General features: G+C 39.2%; 1 protein-coding gene across 1 annotated transcript in view; it reads right to left on the reverse strand.

Moving 5' to 3' along the window:
- The window catches only part of TNRC6A (trinucleotide repeat containing adaptor 6A), a 211,240-nt gene extending 208,498 nt beyond the window's left edge, over nucleotides 1-2,742 (reverse strand). Inside the window, exon 1 of the mRNA XM_073792197.1 lies at nucleotides 2,725-2,742. The gene's annotated coding sequence lies outside the window, so the exon portion shown is untranslated. The remainder of the gene's footprint in view (nucleotides 1-2,724) is intronic.
- Nucleotides 2,743-8,583: the final 5,841 nt, after the last annotated feature.

Consider the following 8,583-nt stretch of genomic DNA (forward strand, 5'->3'; position numbering starts at 1 on the left):
ATTAGGAGTTTGGGATTAATAGATACACACTACTATATATAAAATAGATAAACAACAAGGACCTACTGTATAGTACAGGGAACTATATTCAGTATCTTGTAATAACCTATAATGGAAAAGAATCTGAAAAAGAATAAATATCTATCTCTCCATTTATGTATAGCTGAATCACTTTGCTATACACCTGAAACTAATACAACATTGTAGATCAACTATACTTCAATAATTTAAAAAAAAAGATAATATCATCTGTGTAGGCCAAGATGTGGAGAAATTGGAACCCACATACACTGCACTTTTGAGAATGTAAAATGTAAAAAACAACCACTTTGGAAAATAGTCTTGTATTTCCTCAAACATTTAAGAATACCATTTGATCCAACAATTCTAATCCTAAGTATATAACCAAGAGAAATTAAAACATATGTTCACATAAAAACTGGTATATGCGTGTTCATAGTAGCATTAATCACAATAGCCAAAAGGTAGAAACAACCCAAATATCTATCAATGATGAATGGATAAGCACAATGGAATACCATTTGGCCATAAAAATAAATTAAATACTGATACATGCTACAACATGGATGAACCTTGAAGACATTATGCTAAGTGAAAGAAGCCAGTCACCAAAAGAACCACATATTATGATTCTCTTTATATGAAATATCCAGTATAGACATATCTGTAGAGACAGAAAAGAGATTAGGGCTGAAGGAGATGAGGATATTGGAAAGTAATAGCTAAAGGGTACAGGGTTTCTTTTTGAGGTGATGAAAATGTTCTAAAATTGATCGTGGTAATTGCTGCCAACTCTGTGAATATACTAAAAAACCACTGAATTGTATACTTTAAATGTGTGAATCATACAGGATGTGAATTATATTTTGATAAAATTGTTACAAATAATTAAAAAGCAATGAAATGGAGGAAAAGACATTTTACATATAGAGGAAACAGATAAGAATGAGACCAAAATTTTGGTTGGAAAAATGCAAGTGAGAAGACAGTAACAACATCTTTAAAGTACTGAAAGGAAAAAAATCAACTTAGAATTTTATACCTCCCAAAAAACGTGTCAAAAATGAAGTCATATTAAATACATTTTAATTCATATAAAAGCTGAAAGAATTCATCACCAGCAGACCCACACTATAGGAATTGTTCAAGGAAATCCTTCAGACAGAGGGAAATAATTCTAGATGGAAATCTGGATCTACATAAAGGAAAGACAAGCACAAGATATAGTAACTATGCAGGTAAATATAAAGACTCTGTGCCTTATTATTTAAATCTCTTTGAAAATAATGTTTAAAGCAAAAGTAATAACAACATACCATGGGTATACAAAATAAATAGAAGTAAAATGGGTGGTGAAAATAGCATAAAGATCAGGAGGGGGAGATGGAAATATACTGTTGTAAGATTCTTATACTAACTATATGTGAAGTGAAATGTCACTTGAAAGTAGAATGTGATAAGTTAAAGACGCATACTGTAAACCCAAGGCAACCCCTAAAATAACATAATTAAGAGTCATAGCTAATAAGCTAAGAGGAGTACAACTGCATATAGATATGGATAAATCACTAAGGAGAAACAGATAATTCCGCAATTATAGGCAGATATTTCAACATCTCTCTTTTAATAATTCATAGAAAAACTAGACAGGAAATAAGTAAGGGTATAAAAGACCCAATATTTTAACCAACTTGACCTAATTGACATTTATAGAACATCCCACATAACAGCAGCAGAGTACACATTCTTTTCCAGTGTACATAAAACATTTATCAGGATAAACCATGGTCTCTGTCATAAAACAGTTCTCAAGAAAATGGATTAAAATTATATGAAGTACCTTCTATGACCAAAATGGAATTAAATTGGAAATCAATAATAGAAATAAATCTGAAAAAGCCCCCAATAGTTGGAAACTAAAAAACACACTTCTAGGGGCAGAGTCAAGCTGGTGGACTAGGAGGATGAGGAATTCGTGTCTCTGCACAACTAGGGCACCTACCAGGCACCGGTGGGGGACCATGGACACCTAAGGGGGTGGGAGAAACCCCCAGAAACTGGGTAGGATGTGGGGAGTAGTGAGGGGAGAGGAGAAGTGGAGGCTGGACTGGACCAGCGCCCCTGAGGGGCGGCTGCGGGGGGAAAGGGATCTGAGGCCCGGAGGGGAAAAGTGGGGGGGACCTTTGGGAGGGCAGAGGACCAAAAGGGAGAATGGCCAGCGTTTAGCCTGTCCACTTGGGCCCCCGGAAGCCTGCTGAGATCCCGGGCCTGATCCTCTGCACACTAAGGCCCCACCCAGCCACGTGGGTCCTGAGGGAGTGGGAGGGAGGAAAGGGGGAGCAAAAGTAAAGGCCGGACCTCTGGGACCAGCACCCCTGAGGGGTGGCTGGGGGAGGGGAGGAGTTCCTACACCTGGTTGGACCCACCCACAGTTAGGGGTCCAGAGGCGACGGAGGAGACTCTGGAGGGGGATGGGGTGGAGGAACGGAAGGGACCGCAGCCAGCATTTTCCCTGTCCACTTGGGCACCGGGGAGCCTGTTGGGCTAATCCTCTGCCCTTAGAGTCTCCCTCCTGCTGTGCAGAGCCCAAGCTCCGCCCCTACACCCCCACCCAGAGCCCTACCTCTACAGGTGGCACTCTGAGACCCCCTCCAACTGCCCTGGGCCTAAACCGCACCCACACACCCTCACCCAGGGACTTACCTCCAAACTCCGGAACTCCACACTTTGGAGGCCCCCCTCTGGGCGTGCCTCCTCTCCACTTCTGCGCAGGTGCTAAGCCTAGGCCCCACTCCATGCTTAAACTGCACTCCCCAGCCTAGGCCCCGCCCCACCCTAAACCCCACCCCTGCCTAAGTTCCACACCCCCGTCTAGGCTCTGCCCCACCTAGTCAAGGCCTTTTCGGGCCTTTTTTTTTTTCTTCTTTTAGGTTGGGCCTCTGTATTACCTTGCTGTTGTTGATTCGCTTATATTTTTATTTTTTCTAATCTTTTATTTTTCTAATTTTATTTTATGCTTTATACTTTGTTATTGTTCTGCTCCTTTGGGCTTGTTCCTTTTTTTTTTCCTTTCTTCTGCTGTGGTTTTCTTTTACCTTGCTGCAGTTGTTTCAATTATACTTTTATTTTTCCTAATATATTTCTTATCTTTCTAGTTTTATTTTATTTTTTATTCTTTGTTATTGTACTGCTTCTTTTTTTCTTTTCTTTTGCCTCACCGCACAGCTTGCAGGATCTTGATTCCCAGGCTGGGGGTCAGGCTTGAGCTCCTGCGGTGGGAGCGCCAAGTCTAAACCACTGGACTACCAGAGAACCTCAAATCCCAGGGAATATTAATTGGAGTGAGGCCTCCCAGAGGTCCTCATCTTGGCACCAAGAGCTGGCTCCACCCAACTGCCTGCAAATTCGAGTGCTGGATGCCTCAGGCCAAACAACCAGTAAGACAGGAATTCAGTCTCACCCATCAAAAAAATAAAAAATAAAAAATGGAACGACAAAAAGTACATTACAGACGAAGGAGCAAGGTAAAACCCCACAAGAACAAATAAGTGAAGATGAAATAGGCAACCTACCTGAAAAAGAATTCAGAGTAACGATAGTAAAGGTGATCCAAAATCTCAGAAACAGAATGGAGAAAATACAAGAAATGTTTAACAAGGACCTAGAAGAACTAAAGAGCAAACAAACAGTGATGAACAACACAATAACAGAAATTAAAAATACTCTAGAAGGAATAACTGGCAGAATAACTGAGGCAGAAGAATGGATAAGTGAGCTGGAAGATAGAATGGTGGAAATAACTGCCACAGAGCAGAATAAAGAAAAAAGAATGAAAAGAATTGAGGACAGTCTCAGGGACCTCGAGGACAATATTAAAGACACCAACATTCAAATTACAGGGGTCCCAGAAGAAGAAGAGAAAGAGAAAGGGTCTGAGAAAATATTTGAGGAGATTATAGTTGAAAACTTCCCTAACATGGGAAAGGAAATAACCACTCAAGTTCAGGAAGTGCAGAGAGTCCCATACAGGATAAACCCTAGGAGAAACACACCAAAACACATATTAATCAAACTAACAAAAATTAAATTCAAAGAAAAAATATTAAAAGCAGCAAGGGAAAAGCAAAAAATAACATACAAGGGAATTCCCATAAGGTTATCAGCTGATTTCTCAGCAGAAACTCTACAGGTCAGATGGGAGTGGCAGGATATATTTAAAGTGATGAAAGGGAAAAACCTACAACCAAGATTACTCTACCCAGCAAGGACCTCATTCAGATTCAACAGACAAATCAAAAGCTCTTTACAGACAAGCAAAAGCTACGAGAATTCAGCACCACCAAACCAGCTTTACAACAAATGCTAAAGGAAATTCTCTAAGCAGCAAACACAAGAGAAAAAAAAAAAGACCCATAAAAACAAACTCAAATCAATTAAGAAAATGGTAATAGGAATATACATGTCGATAATCACCTTGAATATAAATGGTTTAAATGCTCCAACCAAAAGACACAGGCTTGCTGAATGGATACATAAACAAGACCCTTATATATGTTGTCTACAAGAAACCCACTTCAGACCTAGGGACACATACAGACTGAAAGTGAGGGGATGGAAGAAGATATTCCATGCAAATGGAAATCAAAAGAAAGCTGGAGTAGCAATACTCATAACAGATAAAATAAACTTTAAAATAAAGACTGTTACAAGAGACAAGGAAGGACACTACATAATGATCAAGGGATAAATCCAAGAAGAAAACATAACAATCATAAATATTTATGCACCCAACATAGGAGCACCTCAGTATATAAAGCAAACGCTAACAGCCATAAAAGGAGAAATCCACAGTACCACAATAACAGTGGGGGACTTTAACACCCCACCTACACTAATAGATCATCCAGACAGAAAATAAATAAGGAAACACAACTTTAAATGACACAATAGACCAGATAGACTTAATTGATATTTATAGGACACTCCACCCAAAAGCAGAAGAATACACTTTCTTCTCAAGTGCACACAGAACATTCTCCAGAATAGATCACATCTTTGGTCATGAATCAAGCCTTGGAAAATTTAAGGAAATTGAAATGGTATCAAGCATCTTTTCCAACCACAATGCTATAAGATTAGAAATCAATTACAGATGAAAAAAACTGTAAAAAAACACAAATACATGGAGGCTAAACAGTGTGCTGCTAAATAACCAAGAGCTCATTGAAGAAATCAAAGAAGAAATTTAAAAAATACCTAGAAACAAATGAGAATGAAAACATGATGATCCAAAACGTATGGGACACAGGAAAAGCAGTTCTAAGAGGGAAGTTTATAGCAACTCAAGCTCACCACTTTTGATAAAATTCAACACCAATTTATGATAAAAACTCTCCAGAAACTGGGCATAGAGGGAACCTACCTCAACATAATAAAAGTCAAGTACAGCAAACCCAGAGCAAACACCATTCTCAATGGTGAAAAACTGAAAGCATTTCCTCTATTATCAGGAATGAGACAAGGATGTCCACTCTTGCCACTATTATTCAACATAGTTTTGGAAGTCCTAGCCACAGCAATCAGAGAAGAAAAAGAAATAAAAGGAATACAAACTGGAAAAGAAGAAGTAAAAATGTCACTGTTTGCAGATGACATGATACTATATGTAGAAAATCCTAAAGATGCCACCAGAAAACTACTAGACCTAATCAATGAATTTGGTAAGGTTGCAGGATACAAAATTAATGCGCAGAAATCTCTTGCATTCCTATACACTAATAATGAAAAATCAGAAAGAGAAATTAAGAAAACAATCCCATTTACCATTGCAGCAAAAAGAATAAAATACCTAGGACTAAACCTACCTAAGGAAGCAAAAGATCTGTAGTCAGAAAACTATAAAACACTGATGAAAGAAATTAAAGATGACATAAACAGATGGAGAGATATACCATGCTCCTGGATTGGAAGAAACAACATCATGAAAATGACTATACTACCCAAAGCAATCTACAGATTCAATGCAATCCCTATCAAATTACCAATGGCACTTTTCACAGAACTAGAACAAGAAATTGTACAATTTGTAGGGAAACACAAAAGACCCCGAATAGCCAAAGCAATCTTGAGAAAGAAAAATGGAGCTGGAGGAATCAGGATCCCTGACTTCAGACGATACTACAAAGCTACAGTCATCAAGACAGTATGGTACTCGCACAAAAGCAGAAATATAGATCAATGGAACAGGGTAAGAAGCCCAAAGGTAAACCCACGCAATATGGTCACCTTATCTTTGATAAAGGAGGCAAGAATATACAACGGAGAAAAGACAGCCTCTTCAATAAGTGGTGCTGGGAAAACTGGACAGCTACATGTAAAAGAATGAAATTAGAACCCCCCTAACACCATACACAAAAATAAACTCAAAGTGGATTAAAGACCTAAAGGAAGGCCAGACACTATAAAACTCTTAGAGGAAAACATAGGCAGAACACTCTATGACATAAATCACAGCAAGATCCTTTTTGACCCACCTCCTTTGGAAATGGAAATAAAAACAAAAATAAACAAATGGGACCTAATGAAACTTAAAAGCTTTTGCACAGCAAAGGAAAACATAATCAAGACAAAAAGACAACACTCAGAATGGGAGAAAATATTTGCAAACGAAGCAACTGACAAAGGATTAATTTCCAAAATATACAAGCAGCTCATGCAGCTCAATATCAAAAAAAACAAACAACCCAATCCAAAAATGGGCAGAAGACCTAAAAGACATTTCTCCAAAGAAGACGTACAGATGGCCAAGAAGCACATGAAAAGCTGCTCAACATCACTATTCATTAGAGAAATGCAAATCAAAACCACAATGATGTATCATCTCACATTGGTCAGAATGGCCATCATCAAAAAATCCAGAAACATGGGGGCTTCCCTGGTGGTGCAGTGGTTGAGAGTCCGCCTGCCGATGCAGGGGACACGGGTTCGTGTCCCGGTCTGGGAAGATCCCACATGCCGCAGAGCGGCTGGGCCCATGAGCCATGGCCGTTGAGCCTGCACGTCTGGAGCCTATGCTCCGCAACGGGAGAGGCCACAACAGTGAGAGGCCCGCGTACCGAAAAGAAAAAAAACAAAAATCTAGAAACAATAAATGCTGGCTCGACTTCCCTGTTGGTGCAGTGGTTAAGAATCCACTTGCCAATGCAGGGGACATGGGTGCGATCCCTGGTCCGCGAAGATCCCACATGCTGTGGAGCAACTAAGCCCATGAGCCACAACTAGTGAGTCTGCATGCCACAACTACTGAAGCCCGCACACCTAGAGCCCTTGCTCAGCAACAAGGGAAGCCACCGCAATGAGAAGCCAGCGCACGGCAACGAAAAGTAGCCCCCACTCGCCGCACCAGAAAAAGCCTGTGGACAGCAATGAAGACCCAATGCAGCCAAAAATAAATAAATTAATTAATTAAATAAATTTAATTTTAAAAAATGCTGGAGAGGGTGTGGAGAAAAGGGAACCCTCCTGAATTGTTGGTGGGAATGAAAATTGATACAGCCACTATGGAGAACAGTAATGGAGGGTCCTTAAAAAACTAAAATAGAATTACCATATGACCCAGCAATCCCACTACTGAGCATATACCCTGAGAAAACCATAATTCAAAAAGATACATGCACCACAATGTTCATTGCAGCATTATTTACAATAGCCAGGACATAGAAGCAACCAAATGTCCATCAACAGATGAATGGATAAAGAAGATGTGGCACATATATACAATGGAATATTACTCAGCCATAAAAATGAATGAAATTGAGTTATTTGTAATGAGGTGGATGAACCTAGAGTCTGTCATACAGAATGAAGTAAGTCAGAAAGAGAAAAACAAATACCGTATGCTAACGCATATACATGGAATCTAAAAAAGTGGTACTGATGAACCTAGTGGCAGGGCAGGAATAAAGATACAAACATAGAGAATGGACTTGAGGTCACAGTGGGGGAAGGGGAAGCTGGGATGAAGTGAGAGAGTAGCACTGACATACATACACTACCAGCTGTAAAATGGATGGCTAGTGGGAAGCTGCTGCATAGCACAAGGTGATCAACTTGATGCTTTGTGATGACTTAGTGGGATGGGATAAGGAGTGTGGAGGGAGGCTCAAGAGGGAGGGGATATGGGGATATATGTATGCATATAGCTGATTCAATTTGTTGTACAGCAGAAACAAACACAACATTGTAAAGTAATTATACTCCAATAAAGATGTGGAAAAAAATATTTAAAAACTCACTTCCAAATAACCCATGGGTGAAAGGAGAAATCAAAAAGGAAACTAGAAAGAATTTTGAACTGAATGAAAATGAAAACACAACATATAAAAATGTGTTGAATGCAACTAATGGAATATTTAAATGGAAACTTGTAATACTAAGTGAATATTTTAGAAAAGGAAGATCACAACTACGTAACTTTAGCTATTACCTTAAGAAACTAGAGAAAAGGAGCAAACGAAACACACAGTAAACAAAAGAAAGGAAATAATAAATATTAGAACAGAA

The sequence above is a fragment of the Tursiops truncatus genome, chromosome 15, assembly GCF_011762595.2.
Source record: "Tursiops truncatus isolate mTurTru1 chromosome 15, mTurTru1.mat.Y, whole genome shotgun sequence".
Lineage (NCBI taxonomy): Eukaryota > Metazoa > Chordata > Mammalia > Artiodactyla > Delphinidae > Tursiops > Tursiops truncatus.